The sequence below is a fragment of the Rattus norvegicus genome, chromosome 7 (assembly GCF_021556685.1).
Source record: "Rattus norvegicus strain SHRSP/BbbUtx chromosome 7, alternate assembly SHRSP_T2T, whole genome shotgun sequence".
NCBI lineage: Eukaryota > Metazoa > Chordata > Mammalia > Rodentia > Muridae > Rattus > Rattus norvegicus.
Genome location: NC_141540.1, coordinates 39,291,513 through 39,313,708, shown reverse-complemented (window position 1 = coordinate 39,313,708; position 22,196 = coordinate 39,291,513). Strand labels below are relative to the sequence as shown.

The 22,196-nt window shown below is 48.1% G+C and overlaps 1 long non-coding RNA gene across 4 annotated transcripts; it reads left to right on the top strand.

Moving 5' to 3' along the window:
- The first annotated feature begins 3,033 nt into the window (after positions 1–3,033).
- LOC108351432 (uncharacterized) lies at positions 3,034–21,622 on the top strand. Of its 4 annotated transcripts, XR_015624580.1 has the most exons (4): positions 3,034–3,093; positions 5,452–5,678; positions 11,735–11,917; positions 12,489–13,854. It is a non-coding gene; the product is annotated as an uncharacterized LOC108351432 (long non-coding RNA). The 4 variants fall into 4 exon arrangements; XR_015624579.1 differs by lacking the exon at positions 3,034–3,093 and having other exon boundaries at positions 5,339–5,678; XR_015624581.1 differs by lacking the exons at positions 3,034–3,093; positions 5,452–5,678 and adding an exon at positions 11,272–11,416.
- Positions 21,623–22,196: the final 574 nt, after the last annotated feature.

Sequence of the window (22,196 nt, the reverse complement as noted above, 5' to 3'; positions counted from 1 at the left end):
GAGTCAGTTCTAGAAGGTGGGGCCAGTTGTAGAAGGTGGGGCCAGGTCTAGAAGGTGGGGCCAGGTCTAGAAGGTGGAGCCAGGTCTAGAAGGTGGGGCCAGGTCTAGAAGGTGGAGCCAGGTCTAGAAGGTGGAGCCAGGTCTAGAAGGTGGAGCCAGGTCTAGAAGGTGGGGCCAGTTCTAGAAGGTGGGGCCAGGTCTAGAAGGTGGAGCCAGGTCTAGAAGGTGGGGCCAGTTCTAGAAGGTGGGGCCAGGTCTAGAAGGTGGAGCCAGGTCTAGAAGGTGGAGCCAGGTCTAGAAGGTGGAGCCAGGTCTAGAAGGTGGGGCCAGGTCTAGAAGGTGGAGCCAGGTCTAGAAGGTGGAGCCAGGTCTAGAAGGTAGAGTCAGTTCTAGAAGGTGGAGTCAGTTCTAGAAGGTGGGGCCAGTTGTAGAAGGTGGGGCCAGGTCTAGAAGGTGGGGCCAGGTCTAGAAGGTGGAGCCAGGTCTAGAAGGTGGGGCCAGGTCTAGAAGGTGGAGCCAGGTCTAGAAGGTGGAGCCAGGTTTAGAAGATAGAGTCAGGCCCATACATGAAATTATGGAAGATGTAGTTGCTGAACCAAATGTCATCCCTTTAACAGATTGACTTAACGCTGAGTTAAGTCAATGCTACCTGAGTCTGAGTGTAGCTTGTTGACAATGAGAGCTGATGGCAGGCTTTAAGTGGGATAGTTCTGTAATGTTCGCACTACAGAAGCAGTCGCTCTCTGGAACTGGTTGAGGAGGAACAACATGGTGTTCAAAATGGTTTGGAAAATCGTAGTGATTTTGGTGACAGTGGAAGGGAGAGCCATGCTGACGATGAGTAGGAGTCATCGGGTGTAGATCTGTTGGAACGATGGCAATGTAGAAGCCATGATGAGGGGGGCTGTTTCTAGGTTGGGTGAATGACAGGACCATCTGTTAAATCCAAAAATACAGGAATCATCTGTTGGAAAAGGACAGAACGGTGGTCGGAGGAACAGCTCGAGCTTGATGTCAGGTACCACGGTTGTCTGTATCCGTGTTGTCTCTATCTGTGCTGTCTGTCTCGCTTTTGGTTTGCTTGTGAGCATCTGTAAGGCTTAGAGAGCCTCTGGTCTGGTGTAAGCTAATGGATCACCTATATCTGTAGCCTCTGGTCTGGCGTAAGCTGGAGGGTCACCTGATTACCTGGCTTCTGTGCCCGTGAGAGGAGTGAGCTGTTTGTATTGATTGTCTTTCTCTTTGTTTTTGGACTTCAGTATCTGCAGGAGCCGATCAAGTGAGTCTTGCTCTGTATCTGAAGCAGGGGTAAAACTGGGTGTTGATTGTCTTTCTCTGTGTTCTTGGACTTGGACTGTGGCTGATGCTATTTTTGGACATGGGACAGACTGAAACTACCCTGTTAAACATCCTAGTTAACCACTGGAAGGAAGTTAGGAAAAGGAGAAAACTTGTCAGTAGTAGTAAAGAAAGGCAGGTTACTTACTCTCTGCGCCTCCAAATGGCCCACCTTCAGAGTAGGGTGGCCACCCATAGGGACCTTTGGCTTGCAGATGATCAAAGCAGTAGAGGAAAGAGTCTTTAGGCCAGGATCCCTCAGTTACTGAGACCAAGTGCCCTATGTAGTTACTGGAAGAATCTAGTAGAGATCCACCCCAACCCTGTCACCTTGGATAAAAGCTCTTTTGTCTCCAAGACTCTCACAGGTCCTGGCCACGAAAGAGAAGAACCCTGCAGAGACCAACGAGTCTGTAACCAGGACCCTTCCACAGAGGATCTGCTACTGATGGATCTTCTACTCCCTTACCCACCTACTATGGCCCTAGTTCCCACGGCCCCTCCTCAGAGATCTCCTTTGAGCTCTCATCCATTGTCCCTTTACCCCACCCTTTCTCAGGCCTCAGCAAGTGGGGAGTGTGAGGAGGGACCCTCAGAACTGGGACCGGCCATGGGGACCTGGACCAAGAGGACCACTTCACCCGATGCAACAGTGGCCCTCCCCGTCCAAGCCTATGGACCCATAAATGAGGATGGCAATCAGGCCATGCAATATTGGCCCCTTTCTTTGGCTGACTTGTACAACTGGAAAGGCCAACACCCCCCTTTTCAGATAACCCCAAGGGGCTGATTAACCTCTTTAACGCTGTTTTATTTACTCCTCAGCCCACCTGGGATGATAGCCAACAACGCATGAGAGTGTTTTCATGACCAGAGAGTGAGAAAGGATAATGCAGGAAGCCAGAAAGAATGTTCCCTCAGACACAGGGGCACCACCGATTGATCAGGCTGTCATCAACAGCAGGTTTTCCCTGACTAGACCTGACTGGGACTACTGATACAGCAGGATGTAAGGAGCACTGAAGGTCTACCACCAGACTCTGTTGGCAGGGATCATGGGGGTCGCAGGAAGACCAAGGTATGTGAGGTTAAGCAGGGACCAGACAAGTCACCCTCAGCCTTTCTAGAGTGGCTCATGGAGGCATTCTGCCAATATACACACTATGACCCCAGCATTGAGGAGCATAAAGCTACTGTGACCTTGGCTTTTATCCAGGCTAGTAGAGATATCAGGAAAAAGCTTCAGGGGCTAAAGGGACTGTAGTATAAGTTGTTGAGGGATTTAGTGCAGGCTGCTGGGCAGGTCTACCATAACAGGGGGACAGGGGAGGAGAAGGAACAGAGAAAGAGAAAGGAAGAAGACAAAAGGGAGATACAAAAAGAAAGGTGACAGGAAAAGAATTTACTGTAGAATCTTGGCTACAGTAGTAGCCAGAGCATTGGGCACAGTTGCTGGAACCCCAGTGGAAGGGACCCTTCCTAGTACTTAACCACTCCTACAGTCCTTAAGGTGGACGATATTGCAGCCCTGGTGCATGCATCCCATGTGAAACCTGCAGACGCCTCACTCCCCAGGGACTCCTGCTGCCCCATGTGTTGGTCTATCAAACCTGGAGTGTGGTTTCTCCTGGAACTGGAGATGAGGTCACCTCCCTGACTGCCTCCAAACCCCTCAACATCCGGTGGCCTGACCTCACTTTTAACCTGTGTCAGCTGGCAGCAGGACTTGACTCATGGGACATCCCCAGCTATGATGTGAGTGCTGGCAGAAGCAAACTGCCCATATGGGAGAAAGAGGGCTCAGGGCTGGGAGAGGGGTGATGAGATGTGCATTCCCTGCACAGAGATGTCACTTGAGGAAGACCCCCCCCACACACACACACTCATATTTAGCCTCAATGAAAGAAACTGGGTAGAAGGTCACCGATATCGGGTTCCACACCAGTTTTATTGTGCCGCCTGGGGATGCCAGACTACAAGAGACACCTACTGGAACCCCTCCTCCTCTTGGGACTTGATCATGATAAAAATTTACACTCCTGAGGGGCCCTACCAGAGGAACAGAGGGTACTGAGATACCCTCTGTGCAAATGCTACCTATGACCCAATAATCAGATTCACTCAGAAAGGCAAAGAACCAATGAAATAGCTAAGGAGAAAAGCTTAGGGAGTCAGGTTGTACAAATTGTGGTATGATGACCAAGATGAGAGAAAGGCTAGCCAAACGGAAGTGAGAGAACAGTCAGGGATGGTTCGAAGCTTGGTTTAACTCATTCCCTTAGCTAACCACCCTCATATCCATCTTGTTAGGACCCTTAATTGTTCTGCTATTGTTGACCTTTAGACCCTGCATATTGAACAAGTGTATAGCCTTCATAAAAGAAAAAATAGGTACAGTACAGCTGTTGGTCCTGCGCCAACAATATGAGACCTTGAGGGCAGGATCTAAAAAAAATGAGTTGTCACCAGAGATTGTGAGCATAGCTCTAAGATTGGAGCTTGTACAAGAAAAAGGGGGGGAATGAAGGACCCTAGTTCTTACTGAAGTGTAAGAGCTATTAAGAGGCTTGGCCTGGTAGAAGGTAGGTAGGTTATGGAGTTCCTGTGAAGGACCCTAAGGGCTTTCACCTCCTTTACACCCACCACCTCAGTCAAGATTAGGACAAGTACCAGCTTCCCACCTCGGGTCAAGGCTATTGTTCCATTTTCCACCCACACTTCTGGGGAGGAGCAGGGACAATCTTGAAAAACCACAGAATGCACTGAGTGATAGTCACCTGACCCTCTGGTCCCAGATAGAGTTTGAATGCATGTCCTTGCTTGCTAGCCAATAGATTCAAAGGTCAATATGCTTAGCCAATAAGTTTAAACTGTAACCTTGCTGATGTAACCTGTAGCCCTAAAAAGTATAAAAACTGCTTATTATAGCCATTTGGGGTTGCCTTCTAGTCATTTGCCACGAGGGGATGATTGAAGGTCGACCTCAATGCACCAGAAAATAAACCTCTTGTGTTTTCGTCGCACTCCATTCTCGTATCTCACCTGAGGGCTCTCCCGGTAGTTAAGACGCACTTTGAGCCTTACGATGGCCTGTGGGATTTCTGTTTGGTTAGATGCGGTTGGCAGTTAGGAGTCTGGCATTTTGGATAAAGGTTTGAGTTTTAAGAGTTATCTGCCCTTTGTTGGTCTACCTAAAATCACAGGAGAGAATGAGACTGTGCAAGGAAAGGGGAGCAAGAGTGATGAGCAAAAGCCCAAACTCAGGAGAAATTGGACAGTCTAGAAAGGAAACCGAGAGTCACCCGACAAGAGACGGGCCAAGGAAGTATGGGGTCCCAGAAGCTTAGGATATGAATATCTCAGAGGAGCGAGGGAGCCATGTTGCTCAACATATCAATGACATCAAGGGAGCCAAAGCTTAGACTTGACACAATTCAGGTCATGGGCATGCCCAGTGAGAGCATCTTCAGAGAAGGGATGGGGTGGCATTAGCCTGAGATAACTCATTTAAAGAAGAAAAACTTCATTCTGGCTCTCGTGGGTTTAGAGGTTCTAGTCCAGGATCAAATGAGTGGATTGTAAAGAGACAGACACCACACAGGGGTGGCTCGACAGAGGAAAATGGCTAGCCCTAGGGGCTGAGAGCACAAGGAAGCAGGTGAGCTGGAAACGGAATATATCCCTGAGGGCATCTTCTCTCCAAAGGGCTACTCCTTTAAATTAGGCACGCCCACTTCCGTTTCTATTGCCTCCCAATAACAGATCAAATTATAAATCCATGGACGGATAATCCATGAATGTTATCGGAGGCCTCACGGTCTGATCACGTCTCTAAACGCCGCCACTGAATTTTCTCTGCTGAGTTCTCAGCATACGAAAGGGATGTTTCAGTCAGAACCTAACTGTAACAGAGAAGTGATGCTGACTGCAATTGTTACCTCAACGAGATCTAGAATTGTCAGGAAATGGGTCTCTGGGCATCCCGTGAGGGCTTGTCTTTATCCACCCACTGTGGATGGTACCATTTCCTGGGATGGGATCCACACTGAGCAAAACGGAGAACATGAGCTGAGCGCATGCGCGTACCATTCTCTTTCTTGACACTGGATACAGCTGCGTCTGGCTCCGGCCCTTGTGACTTCTCCACCAAGATAGACTGACTGTATCCTAGAACTGTGAGCCGAGGTAAACCCATAAGCTGCTTTCCTCAGAGTGGTTTACCACAGAAACAAGAAAAATAACTAATGGGCAAGAGCACCGGGTAGAAGATGACACAGAAAGCACAATGGGATTTGCTCCTTCAAGAGAAGAATGTGATTGTTTTTTTGGAGAGTAGAGAGGTAAGATGGACGTTGGCGGAACGATGTTTGGGTTACTTATTTTAGTATGGAAAGACTTAGAAACGCTAAGTCTTATAACGTTGGCTTATAAGGAAAAGCCAGAGGGAGGAAGGGTTGAAAGTGCAGGCTGTCATGATTATTCAGAGTCCATATCCCCAAATTGCTCTCCTCACTTAAGCCTAACCATGTCCCCAGATCGACATCTACTGTCATTTCTAACGCACGCATGCACGCATGCTCAGAAAGGTGTTATAATTTAAAAGTGTTTAGCTTTTGTTTTTATTTTATTGTATGGACGGTTTGCCCACATGCATGCCTTTGTGCCACGTGCACAAAGTGCCCACAGAGATCAGAAGAGGGTGTCGGATCCCCTGGAATTAGAGTTACCAAGGACACCCATGAGCCACCATGCTGGTCCTGTGAAGTGAACCTGGGTCATTTGGAAGAGCAGCCAGTGCTTTCAATGGCTGAGCCATCACTCCATCCCCCAAAAGTGAAAACTGTGAGTCAGCCAATGCATAAACCTCCAGCAAAGAGACCCTGTCTGGCACGTAACCATTCTAAAGAGGCCATTATTGGGGCAATAAATGGGTCTGTACCTCATGGGTGCCATAACCACACGTGCTTACCCCTGCAATCCTTTCTGGGATTTTCCTGTGTACTTTACTGGCGACTTTCCAATTATAAGTTCATTCCTTTTCTACCTCTATGATACTTTGACCTTTTAAATGTCAACCATACTCATCAGGCATAGTGGTCCACTTCTACCATCCCAGAACTTGGGGGCTGAAGAAAGCGTTCAGGTCCGTGGGTCAACACAAGCTTTGCTTTCATATCAAGTTTGAGGCCAGCCCAGGCTCCGTGAGATCCGGTTTCAGAAAACAAAACAAAACAAAAACAAAAAACAACAAACAGCTGTTTATTTGTTTTTAAGTCGTTGCCTACAATTTGGTAGCTTGGGCCAAGATCAAACTTTCCAATCATTTTCCTTCCCACTGCGTAAGGTGACTCAGAAGAAACGCCATTTCACTTACGACAGTAGTCAGCTCATTTGGCTACCAAAACCCAAATTCACAAAGATGTGGACATGTCAGTGTAAAAGACTCTGCCATGACACCCCATGAGAGAGAAATGGCTACAAGGCTGGTAATAGGAACACAGGGAAGGAGTGGGAAATCAAACACTCCCTGGACTCCTATGAGGCAAAATCGTTTCCGTTTTATAATGTATCACTTTATTTCCATGAGGAAATGTATTCACAGAAGGGTAACCATAAATCATGGGTGCTTTTTTTTTTTTTTTTTGCATTTTAGCATCTTTTAAGTTAAAATGCAGCTTACGGCTTATTGGAAGTCACCATAATTTATTGGGCAGAGATTGCCCTATCATCACCATACATAAAATAATGGCATATCTATTATTAACGATGCCTTAAATCCAGCAAAATACGTTATTTAAATTTTTGATCCGAGTTTTCCAAGATTGATAATGCAAATAAATTTTCTCACTTGATGCAAACACTTATTATGCGTCATGTGTTTTACGGTTCGGTGTCACTGAAACAGAGCTGCCCTGGTAAATCTCAGAGTTCCGTGCTCATGAAAGGGCACGTCTTTCCCTTAGAACCACCGCAGCTCTCCTGGGCAGTTGTAGAAGTGGGTCGGTAAACACCCTTTTTACCCACACGGCCAAGAAGCAGGACTTAACAGCACCCTTTCGACTTAAGTTCTGTCTTATCATCTGCTTAGTGATTCTCACCCTCGTTTTAGTTATGACAAAGAGGAACATATTTTTCCCCTTCAGAAGTGAAATAAATGGGGGTATTCGTGTTTTCTTAGTACATCAGCTGTCGATGTTTTGCCCTCATGGATTTGTAGTTTTCATTCCTTTCTTTTGCCTCAGACCGTAGCGCCTCACCACTCTCGACGATATTTAGAGAATTAGAGCTAGGAGCGAGGCTGATGAAAGGGGCACATTTACCCAAAGGGACATCAGACTCCAACAGAAGAGGGCGTCAGATCTCCTGGGGCTGGAGTTACAGGCAGTTGTTAGCCACCCAACGTGGGTGCTGGGAACTGATCACAGGCCCTTTGAATGAGCAGCAGATGCTCTTAACTGCTGGGTCTTTCCTCCAACTCTGCCTCTTGTGATTATTCTAACCCACATCTATCCCTGCTTTTAATCATTTTTATGCCCCGATGAGTAACTGGAGCACAGTTATACTCAATCTGTTCTGAAAATAGTTACAAATTGAGAACAAGAACTTAGGCATAAACATTTGAGAGGAACATTTGCTTGCACCTTGCTGGCCCCTAGATGTTGCTATTTGTCTGGCCAACCGGACCCGAAGAGAGGTACTTTCTGAGACAATAGGAAAGCCTCCTTATGTAGGGGTGGGACTAAGAGGGGGCGGGGCTAAGAGGGGCCCGAGCAGGCCTTTCTTCCTTTTCATTGTCTGGAACTATCTTAGAATGGCTAGGACTTCCATGATCCTATTGAAGCAAGAAAACAAGAATCATAGCCTGGTGGACGAGAAGTCTCTGATGGTAATGAAGCTGCCCCACCAATCCACCAGTCCCAAGCACCTCCCTTTCCCGACCTCCTTTTTTTAACTGTAGAAAATAGTCTTGAGTGTTCAAAACATCATCTGGGGCATGTCTAAATGTCAGCCAAATACAGTTCCTCACTGATATATCATAAAAAGATCTGTTCAGGGTTAGACAGCAGGATAGGAATGCATGCCTGGAACCAGTCCAGAATCTGTCTTTTTATTCCATGCCGTGCTGCTTTCACACTAAGCTTGCTCCATGGGGCGTAAGAAGCCCCTTAAGCACTATTTACTCGAGATTCCTCATTGAAAATAATAAGAGTCACTCCTACAGAACCGTGATAACTACCTGATATAAAAAGAAAAACAGCCGTTTGAGATGGCTGGCCCTTTCCTCTTCTTTACGGCTATCTGTGAGATCATCCCATTCTTGTGTCCCATTCTTGCTAAGTGACTTTATTGAGGTGTCCTGGGAAGGAGTGTGGATGTTTAAAAATTAAACCATGAGCCACAGTTTAATGGAATTGTAGTTGTGCAGCTAGAGAACAGAAGGTAGGAAGGAGTCTTCCACTGACACAGGGCTTGCCAAGAAAGGGCAGCTGTTTGCCGTGTCCTCCAAGAACAGAGAACATGATTAAAAGAATTTCCTCCCTGGCTTCTGTCACAGAGCTGGCTCCCTAGGAATAGAATCTGGGGATGGGGGTGGGGGTTGGGGTGGGTAGTCTCAAGGGAGAGAGGAAGTGTGGGTTGAGCTGTTCCCAGAGGTCCTGGAAAAAGGACCAGGAGGATACACAGCAGCAGGTCACCGCAGCAGGCTACCACTGAGAGGGGAAAGAACAAAGTCTCCCAAGAGTTCCTGGGGGAAGGCCATCCCCCAAGCCCAGTATGATTATCCAGAAAGGGTAAGGTTAGCTTCAGAAGCAGCATACACTCCCGGCAGCAGTATGAGAATGCACTGCACCCAAAGTGGGGAGCAGGGAGTGCACCCCCAGTGTCTACCATAGGTACAAAGGACTGAGCGGCTATAGGGTTATAGAGGAGAAGTTACCAAAAGACACTTAAGTAGAAGCACATCACCCGTCTTGCTGGGGTCAGATGGACGTGTTCAGTGTGAACAGATGTGTGGGGAGACGTCTTTACTGTGGATGCAAGGCCTCTGTGGCTCTGCATGAGAACTGAGAGCGAAGAGAACCACCATTCTGAAACCTGGGAGGACATACACGCACACAAAGAGGAGTGCTCACACAGAGGGGTGCTCACACAGAGGGGTGCTCACACAGAGGAGTGCTCACACAGAGGAGTGCTCACACAGAGGAGTACTCACACAGAGGGGTGCTCACACAGAGGAGTACTCACACAGAGGAGTGCTCACACAGAGGAGTGCTCACACAGAGGAGTGCTCACACAGAGGGGTGTTCACACAGAGGAGTGCTCACACAGAGGAGAACTTACACAGAGGAGTGCTCACACAGAGGAGTGCTCACACAGTGGAGAGCTCACACAGAGGAGTGCTCACACAGAGGGGTGCTCACACAGAGGGGTGCTCACACAGAGGGGTGTTCACACAGAGGAGAACTCACACAGAGGAGTACTCACACAGAGGGGTGCTCACACAGAGGAGTGCTCACACAGAGGAGTGCTCACACAGAGCGGTGCTCACACAGAGGAGTGCTCACACAGAGGGATGCTCACACAGAGGAGTGCTCACACAGAGGGATGCTCACAGAGGGGTGCTCACACAGAGGGGTGCTCACACAGAGGAGTGCTCACACAGAGGGGTGCTCACACAGAGGAGTGTTCACACAGAGGAGTGCTCACACAGAGGAGTACTCACACAGAGGGGTGCTCACACAGAGGAGTGCTCACACAGAGGGATGCTCACAGAGGGGTGCTCACACAGGGGGTGCTCACACAGAGGAGAACTCACACAGAGGGGTGCTCACACAGAGGAGTGTTCACACAGAGGAGTGCTCACACAGAGGAGTACTCACACAGAGGGGTGCTCACACAGAGGAGTACTCACACAGAGGGGTGCTCACACAGGGGGTGCTCACACAGAGGAGTACTCACACAGAGGAGTGCTCACACAGAGGAGTGCTCACACAGAGGGATGCTCACACAGAGGGATGCTCACACAGAGGAGTGCTCACACAGAGGAGAACTCACACAGAGGAGTACTCACACAGAGGGGTGCTCACACAGGGGTGTGCTCACACAGAGGAGTGCTCACACAGAGGAGTGCTCACACAGAGGAGAACTCACACAGAGGAGTACTCACACAGAGGGGTGCTCACACAGGGGGTGCTCACACAGAGGAGTGCTCACACAGAGGAGTGCTCACACAGAGGGGTGTTCACACAGAGGAGTGCTTACACAGAGGAGAACTCACACAGAGGAGTGCTCACACAGAGGAGTGCTCACACAGTGGAGAGCTCACACAGAGGAGTGCTCACACAGAGGGGTGCTCACACAGAGGGGTGCTCACACAGAGGGGTGCTCACACAGAGGAGTGCTCACACAGAGGAGTACTCACACAGAGGGGTGCTCACACAGAAGAGTACTCACACAGAGGAGTACTCAGACTCTCTCCTAGGGTCCCGTTCTTTCTCCCATGACAACTGACCACAGAGGAGAGGGGTTGGAACCAGGTGTGGTGACCAACATCTGCAATCCTACACCCATGAGGCTGAGGCAGATGGATGGCCATGAGTAGGCAAGACCAACCAGGTCTATAATGGGTTCCAGGTTAACCTGGGCTACCATGTGAAACCCTCTCACAAAACAGAGACTGCAAGTGCAGCTATAAGATTTTTCCCTATCCCTGCCCACAAATCCAATATCTAGAATTTCTGGAGTCAGCGTTGCCAGGCACAGCAGATAATGGAGCTTAAGGACATCTTTTATGGGTGTCTGCAAAGAAAACAGAAGGAATAGTTTCCTGGAAATAATAAATTCAGAAGCGGTTGAGAAGTCACTGGACTTGAATATGTCACCCACGTGACTCTCTAATCACACACTCATCAAGACTTTCCTCATCTTACAAATAAGCAAACTGTGCTTCCAGAAGGTTGTTCCCAGCCCAGCAAGGTGGCTCAACAGACAGAGGGGGCCACTACCAAGTTTGGCAACCAGGGACTGATGTGGTAGGAGAGAATTAACACCACATGTTGTCCTTTGACAGCCATGGCATGTATGTGCATACACACATACATAAATGCACGCATTATAAATAGCTAAGATGTAGTAAGAAGATGAGAAGTAGAAGGAGGGGGAGAGAGAAGGGGGTAATGAGGGGGGAGGGGGAGGGAGAGGGAGAAGGGGGTGAGGGGAAGGGGAAAGATGGGAGAAGAGGGGAGGGGGGAAGGGGGATGGAGAAGGGGATGAGGGGGAGGGGAGGGGGAGTTAGTGGGTAGAAGAGGGAATTTGAGTGTAGGTCTGCTCAGCCCCAAGCCTGTGCCCCATCCCTTCTGTAAGGAAACAGGCCTGTCCCTCCTCCCCTTGTCTACAGGCTATGCAGCCTGCAGAGCCGCTTCATGCACTGATGGATTGAGAATGCTTTCCCCAGAGACGCTGCCTTCCTGGGTGTTCTGAGTTTCCTGGTGTTACCTGGTTTTCCCAGATGTCCCGGCTTTCTGGAAGGCGATGCGTTCCCATGCGGGCGGCATTTCCTGGATGTACTTCATTCCCAGAGGTAATGATTTCCCCAGACATCGTCATTTTCCCGGATGTACTGCGTTCCCGGGGCATGCCGCTTTTCCTGGATGTACCTTATTCTTTTGTTGGGAGGAGCAGAGGACTCACTCTGCTTCCTTCATCGCAGCGTTGCTCTGTGGCTCCCAGACGCGCGATTAGGCAGGGTCCAAATTACGGTGTGATTACAGGGTTCCTCACACGTCCGTGAGTGGACAGGTGCCTTCAGAGCTGCTGGCATTACACAGACTGAACATTGATTGCTTGGGATAGAATGGGGGGTCATATTTTTCCTCTCCCTTTTTAACTCCTTGGTTCTAGAATCCTGTCACCCAGTGTTCTGAATAGTGAGTGATGTATTTCTGGTTATAGGGAGTCCCACAGAGAGTAAAGGAAAGAGCCCTGGCTCTTCCCCCAGGATGCTGGGGTCTTAAGAAAAAGTTTCTTGATCAGCTTCTTAAGTTGGTGTGGATGCCTGAAAAGGCAAAGATTCTGTGGCCGTTTGACTCACAAAATGGTCCATCTATTCTTCTATTCACTGCATGTGATTTTTTTTTTTTTTTTACTTGCAGGTCTTAAACTGTCCAGCGGCCCAGGAAGGGTAGATGTGATGGTTTGAATGTGCTTGACCCAGGGAGTGGCATTATTAGGAGGTATGGCCTTGTTGGAGTAGGTGTGTCACTGTGGCTGTGAGCTTAAGACCCTCACCCTAGCTGCCTAGAAGCCAGTCTTCTGCTAGCAGCCTTCAGATGAAGATGTAGAACTCTCAGCTCCTCCTGCACCAGGCCTGCCTGGACGCTGCCATGTTCCCACCTTGATGATAATGGACTGAACCTCTGACCCTCTAAGTCAGCTCCAATTAAATGCTGTCCTTATAAGAGTTGCCTTGGTCATGTTATCTCTTCACAGCATTAAAACCCTATCTAAGACAGTGGAATACTCCAAAAGGAGCCAAAGAAGTGCTGACACAAACACAGACACTACCTTGTTAGGGGAGTGCTGTTTTCCTCGCAGGCTGCTGTCAGGGAGTCCGAGAGAACCAGAGTCCATGGGAGCCAACCAGAACTGTGGAGAAATATCCCAGGCTGGATAAGAGAGAGGGTGATGGAAAAGGTGTGTCACTTCTCCAAACTCCTTAGAAAAGTCTCTATATAATCTGTGCATAATTTTTTTATGAGAAGATAGATGTTTTCAAGGATCTCTGACACATCGTGCCCTTGACCCACCTGAGCTCAAAACATCACTGTCTCCTACCTGAATTGACTTCACCTCTTTTACCCAATTCTTGACCTCGTCACCCTTCTGATGGCTGCCATCCTCAGTGTTCCAGGACGCTGTCCTGTCAGAATTCTGCTGTTGGTCAAGACAACTCAAAATGCCAATGTCCTCTGGACACGTACCCTGGTCTTGGTGGACAAACACACTTTCTCCAGATGTCTCTGTAGACATTCCATGTCTGGGTCTCTCTGTCACTTGCATACTTGCTTTGCCCCCCTCTTTAAGGGACATCTTTGTTCATCTTGTAGCCTCTAAAAGAAGGTTCTTAACCTTTAGGTCAGGACTCCTATGGGGGTCAAAAGACTTTCACAGGGGTTGCCTAAGACCATTGGAAAACACAGATATTTACATTGCAATCCGTAACAGTAGCAAACCTACACTCTTCTTTTTTTTTTTTTTTTTTTTTTTTTTTTTTTCGGAGCTGGGGACCGAACCCAGGGCCTTGCGCTTCCTAGGCAAGCGCTCTACCACTGAGCTAAATCGCCAACGCAAACCTACACTCTTGAAGTAGCAAAAATAATTTTATGGTTGGGGGTCAGCACAACAAGAGGAACTGGATGAAAGGGTCGCAGCATTAGAAAGTTGAGAACCACTGGTTTAAAGCATCTAGCAATGTCTTTAATTACTCAATAAATTGTCATGAACTTGAGTTAACTTTGGACTTAAGTCGTTCCCCCCACCTCCTTTTTCCAGACAGGGTTTCTCTGTGTAGCCCTGGCTATTCTAGAACTCACTCTGTAGAGTAGGCTGTCCTTGAACTCAAATATCTGCCTGCCTCTGCTTCCCAAGTGCTGCTGGAATTAAAGGTGAGTACCACCACTGCCCAGCAATATTTCTCTGTCTTTACACACACTGAAAGATTACATTCCCATTTTCTAGTCTAGTCAGGGAGTTAAAAAAGAACATATGATTTCCCATTCTAGCCCAAGCAATGTTTAGATGTGTAAAGCTAGCACCCCTGAAAGCACTTCTCCATTCAGGGACGCGTGAGAGCCCTGTAACCACATTGTAACTTGGACCCTGCCTATTAAAGAAGTGATTTCCAAAATGGTTATCAAAATTTAAAAAAAAATAACCCTCATGCTGATCAATTTTTAGAGCAATTCCTTCTTTTCACCAGATTTCAGGAATCAGACTCTGTAGTGAGCAGGGACAGGACAGGTCTAGCAATTAAAAAACAAATGTCAAGGCTTTGGAGTTAAACTGAATCCTTGTGTAATCCTCAGGCTCTTTAAGCCCTCGGGGCCTCACTCCGCCATCTCTAAAATTGAAAATATCTGCATATTTCACAGGACTATTTATGAGAGTTAAATTAGCACTCCCGCCCAGTGTTCGGTGTAGAGTAAATAAGTCATGGTGTCTCTCTTCCTCTGTGGACCAGTTTCCATCAGCATCCGTCTACCCACGTTTCTCTTCAGAGAAAGCTAAGCTTTGTAATGGATGCATACTAAACACCCAGCATCCCCCAGCCCCGTACTGTGGAAAGGGAATAGGAGATAGGAATGGAGACCAAAACTTTGACTCTGACGGGGTTAGAATTTGATCGAACGAGGATATTAGCACACGAAGGCCTGTGTTAAACAGCTCCATGGACAGATGTTCAAGTGCACTGGAAGGTTAAGAGATTAAGTTCAAATCAAAAGGAATGAAATATGGTAGCCGCTATCCTTGGCTTCATTTTCTGCAGTACTAGTTATCTGTGGCTAGCACAAATCTAAGTCTTAAATGGAAAATTCCAGAAATAAATAATTCACACATTTTTAAATTGCATTCTGCTTTGAGCGGTGGTGCCATGAAGTCTCACTCTGTCCTGCCTGGACTGAGTCACCTGTTTGTCATGTGTCCTACCCACCCCCACCCCCACCCCCACCCCCGCTGTCTATCACAGTCTACATCACTATCAGGTCGACTGACACGAAACCAGAGCTACTGTTCAAACAACCTTCATTTTACCTGATAAATAGCTTTAAAGTTAAAAAAAATCATGATGGTGCTAGAAATGAGGGTGCGTCAAAGAGAAGCCATTACGTGCTTCCTTTAATTGAAAGGGTGAAACCTTTAACAGAGATATGCGTGCGTGCGTGCGTGCGTGCGTGTGTGTGTGTGTGTGTGTATAGGAGTAAATACTATATACATCATGTTTACCACTATCTATGGTTTTCAAGGATCCACCGGGAGACTTGAAACATATCCCCTGTCGATAAAAAGGGGGAAATGCCTTGGTCACTTTTTCAGTTGCTGTGATACAATATTCTGACAAGAAAAATTAAAGGAGGTAAGGTTTTGTTTGGGGCTTGTAATTTGAGTCTGTCATGGCAAGGCCGTCGTGGTGGCAGAAGTATGAAGTGGTCAATGATGTTGAATTTGCAGTTAGGTCGAAGAGAGCAAAGAGTGCCAGTGCTCCCCTCACTTCCGGCAATGAGCGTCAGTGCTCCGTTCAAGTGCTCCTCCCCTCGCATCCATGCTCCCCTCACTTCCGGCAAGGCGATGAGCGTTAGTACTCTCCTCACTTCCGCCTTTTTATGCAGTGCAGGACTGGAGCCCGGGGAAACAGTGCTGGCCTCCTTTAGAGTGAGTCTTCTCACCACAGTCAACCCAATCTGGATAATCCCTCACAGGTGTCCTTAGAGGCTTGTCTCCTAGGGGATTCCAGGTTGTGGTGACAACACTATCAAAGGAAGAAAACCGCATAAATGTGGCAATGAACTACCTTTGGACAAGGCTGGTGAGCCTCCACTGACTTACGCTTCCCATGAAGAGATTCAAGCCCCTTGGAGAACTTAGAATGGCCCTGTGTTTAATGCAGTTCCATCGTTTCCTTGAAATACGTGTATCTTCGTGCAGGTTTGTGCAAGGGGTGCAGTGCCCATAAAGACCAGAAGAGGGCATCAGATTCCCTCACAGCTTGAATTATAAGCAGTTGTGAGCTCCTTAATGTTGGTGCTGAGCCCACACTCAGTCCTCTACAAAAATGTGCACGCTTTTAACAGCCAAGCCATCTCTCCAGCCCCTGTTTTGAAATTCGTTACCATCCCCTAGTAAGGCCCACGTTTTCATTTATTCCAGTTCTGTAGCTGGACCTGCTTATGTAAATGAAGTATTTATTTTTTGTGTCCTAATAGCTCTATCTGCCTATCATAACTCTGCTATAAATGAGTGAGTTTTAGTCACACAGTCACATGTGGGTGACACATGCTGGCTGGTGACACATCTTTATCTCAACCTTTATGTTTTGAACTTCCACAGTTGGAGGCATTCCTGCCCTTAACATCATTTTTTTCCCAGATAAGATACTCACACATTTCCTTTGAAATCTGCCTGTGGGGAAAAAATAAAGTAAATAAATAAATAAAATAAAATAAAAATAAATAAATAATCAGCTAGGTGACCTCTGTCTACCTCAGTCCTTGTCACCTCAGTTTCAATTGTCCTCTCTAGGTGATAGCTGGCCCCCTCCCCTTCATACATACACTCAGACAGACCCTTTCCTGAGATTTCTATAAACAATTTATAGCCTGCAGCACTAAAATAAAATCAACTACAACTTCGAGGATGGGAAATGGTGAAGTAACTGTAGGCAAGCAAAAGAGCTCTTTAAAAGGAGCTTCAAGGTTTTTGGTTGTGTTTCTTCGGCGAGGGCAGGTGATGGCTGGGTATCAAATGTACGTAACATTCAATTTACCTTTTTAGCTGAGACAGAAGTTTCTCCAAAGTGGATATACACTACATAAGTGACTAAGTATAAAATCATCGAAGATGCTCAACTTCACTGAATGGTTACAGAAATTCAAATCAAGTCTTCGGTGAGATGCTGGGGTGGTGACACACGGGTTTCAGCTCACAAGAGGCAAAGGCAGGAGGATCACAAGTTTAATCCAATGGAGGCTACGTGAGTGAGTCTCAGGCCAGCAAGCCTAGGCAGCTTGTCACAAAAACACAAAACAAACGAAAAACACGGTGAGGTCTTACTCTGCACAAATTATAATTCACCATCAATGAGAGAGAGAGAGAGAGAGAGAGAGACAGAGAGAGACAGAGAGAGACAGAGAGAGACAGAGACAGAGACAGAGACAGAGAGAGACAGACAGACAGACAGAGACAGAGAGACAGACAGAGACAGAGAGACACAGAGAGAGACAGAGACAGAGAGACACAGAGACAGAGACAGAGAGACACAGAGACAGAGACAGAGGGAGGGAGGGAGGGAGGGAGGGAGGGAGGGAGGGAGGGAGCAGAAAATAACAAGTGTTGGCAAGGCTCTAGAGAAAGTAGACTGCTTATGTACTATCCCGAGGGGTGTAAAATGGTATAGCCACTGTGGAAAACAGCATGGAGATTTCTTCAAAGTACAACATAGAATTACCATTTGAGTGGGTGATTCCAATTCCGAAAACATGCTCAACGAACTGAAGGAGAAACAACAGGAGGCAGCAGCAGTGGTCGAAGCAAGACAGAAGCTCCCAACTGTGGATGCATGGGTGGGTGGGTCAAACTGTGCCGTTATACTTACCTGAGGGGCTTGGAGAACGACGCCACTCCAAGAAAAACAGGACATTATTTGGGCCCACCGAGCACTTCACATAAAGGGCAAGACTGTGGTCCGTCTGGCCTACCACATGAGGGGAGAAACCTGTAGAGTGGTCTTACAGGAGTAAAAGCCAGACTTCAAGCCCCATTACCCATCTCAGTAGAGGAGACTGTTCTGTTGCTGTGAAGGGACACCAGGACCAAGGCAATTCTTATAAAAGAAAGCATTTAGTTGTGGGCTTGCTTACAGTTTTAGAGGTTTAGTGTGTTATCATGGCGAGGAGCGTGGTGGTAGGCTGACCTGGTGCTGGAGAAGTAACAGAGGAGAGACAGACAGACAGACAGACAGACAGACAGACAGACAGACAGACAGACACACACACACACACACACACACACACACTCTGGGCTTGGCATGGGCTTTTAAAACCTCAAGGCCCACCCTCCAGGGACACACTTCCTCCAACAAGGCCACACCTCGTAATTCTTTTAACCCTTTCAAATGGTGCCAGTCCCTGGTGACTAAGCAGTCAAATCTATGAGCCCATTGGAGCTTTTCTTAGTCACACTCTTGCAAAGACTGAGGACTGTGACCACACCTTGGCGGAGGTCCCGTCCAAGATGGCATCTGCCTTTTAGGCTCTAATTCTGAAGAGAATCTTGACCTACAAATTTCTGACCCATCAACTTTTACAGCCATCCACATTTTCTATTCTTCCCATCTGTAAGCAAAGAAGTATTTATATTTCTGAGCATGCTAGGTTGGGGACCGTCATACTAGGCTGGGGACCGTCATACTAGGCTGGGGACCGTCATACTAGGCTGGGAACCGTCACACTATCTGCTCCTTCCTATGTTCTCCTACCCCTTCAGTGATTCCCCCATCTATGCATTAATTATTTTGTATGTGTTTTCTCCTCTTTAGTCTTTGCAATTCATTCCAATGTAAGGCAGAGGAGATGTTCTGCTTTGCCTGTTAAAAAAAAAGAGAGAAGTTTGACTCTTGTAAACCTTGAAGACATTCTGTCAAGTGGAATTATCCTGTCACAAAAGATAAATATGATCCCACTTGGGCGAGGTATCCCTCACCTCCACCTACCTCCAGAACTGTTTTCGTCTTCTACAAACAGTAACTCCTCGAACCGCCCTCCCTTCAACCTTTGGCGTTTACCATTTTATGTTGTGTCTCAGTGAAGTTGGGTGTTCTAGACACCCCGATGGGTACATGGGGTGATGGTTCTTTGTGTCTCTCTGACATCACCTAGCATAGTATCTGCAGATATGTTCATGTCACAACACAGGAAAGGACAGGTGTCACCACAAGACACCTCACAAAGCAAGTTCCAGCACAGCCATCACTCACTCCAGCCCAGATTTCTTATTCAGTTCACTTAGCGCATATTTATGGAGCATATTCGAGATGCTCTACCATTTTGGAGTGCCCCGAGCTGTTGAAGAGATCAAGACAGGAAGTCCCAGTGCCCTTAGGCAGGGATGAACAGGCCACTGAAGAGGCTGTGGGAAGAACACACGGGTGAGAAAAGGTATCCAGTTAGGGTTTGGTTAAAGAAGCAGAAAGTGGTTGTAACCAGCATGGAATGAGCAGGGAGCAGGTGACCAAGGCCAGCAGGACAGACCACAAAGGCAATCTGAAAAGTGCTACAGGTTATAGGAAAGTAAGAGAGGAGCACCAGGAGGAGCACCGCGGAGCACAGGAGGAGCACCGCAGAGCACAGGAGGAGCACCGCAGAGCATAGGAGGAGCACCACAGAGCATAGGAGGAGCACCACAGAGCATAGGAGGAGCACCACAGAGCATAGGAGGAGCACTACAGAGCACAGGAGGAGCACCACAGAGCATAGGAGGAGCACCACAGGGCAGGAGGAGCACCACAGAGCACAGGAGGAGCACCACAGAGCACAGGAGGAGCACCACAGAGCACAGGAGGAGGACCGCAGAGCACAGGAGGAGCACAGCGGAGCACAAGAGGAGCACCACAGAGCACAGGAGGAGCACCACAGAGCATAGGAGGAGCACTACAGAGCACAGGAGGAGCACCACAGAGCATAGGAGGAGCACCACAGGGCAGGAGGAGCACCACAGAGCACAGGAGGAGCACCACAGAGCACAGGAGGAGCACCACAGAGCATAGGAGGAGCTCCACAGAACATAGGAGGAGCACCGCAGAGCACAGGAGGAGCACCGCAGAGCATAGGAGGAGCACTGCAGAGCATAGGAGGAGCACTACAGAGCACAGGAGGAGCACCACAGAGCATAGGAGGAGCACCACAGAGCACAGGAGGAGCACCACAGAGCACAGGAGGAGGACCGCAGAGCACAGGAGGAGCACAGCGGAGCACAAGAGGAGCACCACAGAGCATAGGAGGAGCACCACAGAGCACAGGAGGAGCACCACAGAGCACAGGAGGAGAACCACAGAGCATAGGAGGAGCACTACAGAGCACAGGAGGAGCACCACAGAGCATAGGAGGAGCACCACAGGGCAGGAGGAGCAACACAGAGCACAGGAGGAGCACCACAGAGCATAGGAGGAGCACTACAGAGCACAGGAGGAGCACCGCAGAGCAATGCTCTGAAGCACTTATTCAACGCCCTGCCTGCAGCTGTAGGTAGAAGCAATGATCCAAGTCTCTGCCTCCTTCTGCCTTCGTTGTTCTGAGAAAATCACAGGCAGGGCCACAGAGAGCCCATTCACCTGTTCTGCGTCCATGGAACTGCAGACACCATGGTAGAGGAAAACTTCTATCCTCTGTCTTACTGTAGCTAATGGTATGCTGGCTTTGTCTTAATCTTTTTTTTTTTTTTTCTAACTATCCAGGAGTTGAAGCCTATGTCCATCTCCACTCCAACTGAAGGGAAGCTTGTTAAGGAAGTAAACAAAACTTCTGAGTCTCAAGAAGCTATGGAAACTCACAAGAGGTCCCCTCCCTTCCCAACACTGTATGAGCAGTGACATTTGCTGGAGGAGGGAAGAAAGGGGGGGGGACGTGACTGGAGCCCAGGCAAGCTGGGTCACACCGAGAGTCGTGCAGAAAGCTCTGGATATATGATTACCAGTTTGAGGATGAGTTTTTCAGCAGTCTTTGCATCACCATGCTCCTATAAGCAAGTAACCCTAATAAATTCACTGGCTCACAACAGTACTTTGGTCCGTCATGGATGTCCTATCTGGGTCAATAGACATTTCCTCGTATCTCCCCAGAACACATAAATTCTTATTTTCACCTGTTCTTAAAGCCCCAGACCCAGAACCATTCCTCTGTAACACCCGTCAGCTGTCCAGCCTTCCTCCTTTGGTCTCTAAGGTCCTAGCAGCTTCCTTGGTACCTGCATCCCGATACCTGCTCTACAAGCCCCGAGAAACAGGAGCGCTGCACCCAGACTGTCATCTTGCTTTTAGACCATGTTGAACCTCACGAGAACTGAGTGGTGTGGATTCCTGCATAATGGCTGATACTCAACTCAGGAGCAGGGCACAAAGCTGGAAACAGAGTCTAGCCAGACTCCAGCTCCTCCAGCTGCTTCATTTGGCAATGAGGAGAGCAATGAGGAGAAGGGCAATGAGGAGAGCAATAGCTTGCAACTTCCGGGAGGCTGTAACCCTTGTAAGTTTGCAGCCCAAAAAGGAGGGAAGGTAGAAGAGAGTCCTGGCTGAGGTTCAGGCACTTGCTGTCATTCCCCACCCCCACCCCATCTTGCCTCTCCTCTGTGGTAGTCATCTCACGAATGGCCCACACTTATCCCTACAAATATCTCTTCAGTTATCTCCTTTCCCATGCCTTACTTCACCCAAACCAGCAAGCCAGCCCGCTTTCCCAAGCCAGGTCCCTGGCACACAGAACGTGCTTTATTAAAAAAAAATGCATATTGTAAAACTAAATGAATGAATGACTTATTTTTTTTCAATGCAAGGAAGGAAGATCAAACAGAATAGGGGAGGGGCCGGGGGTTCCCAGATTTTAAAAAAATTTATTGCACCGATAGATCAGATTTTTTCCCCATTCTGTGCAGGCAGTCTGGCAGGACTCTCCATTCTGAATACGTTTCTGGATTCTCAGAACAAGAACTGGATTCTCAGTGGGGTAACCTCTCAAGTTTCCAGGAGCACCGGGAAATGCAACTGAATTTCAATATTCACTTAAGATAACAATGTGCTGTAGATCTGCAGAGGGGGAAGGGGATAGAAGATCTCAAGACTGTGTCCCAAGGTGAAACATAAGCGAGTCCCGAATTATCTCAGTGTAATGTGCCAGCTGGCCCCTGGTGCTTCACAGGCAAGCTGGGTGAGGATTCGACTAGCCTCCGGGGCTTCGCCCAGCGGGCAGCTGGCGCGGGAGAAGGGCGCCCTCTGCCGAGGGTGAAGGAAAATACAGTCTGGCAGTTGGTGAACCCTATGACTAGACTTCACTTCTAGAAGGCTGTTAAAAATAAAGCAACCAGGAGATGTTCCTCAC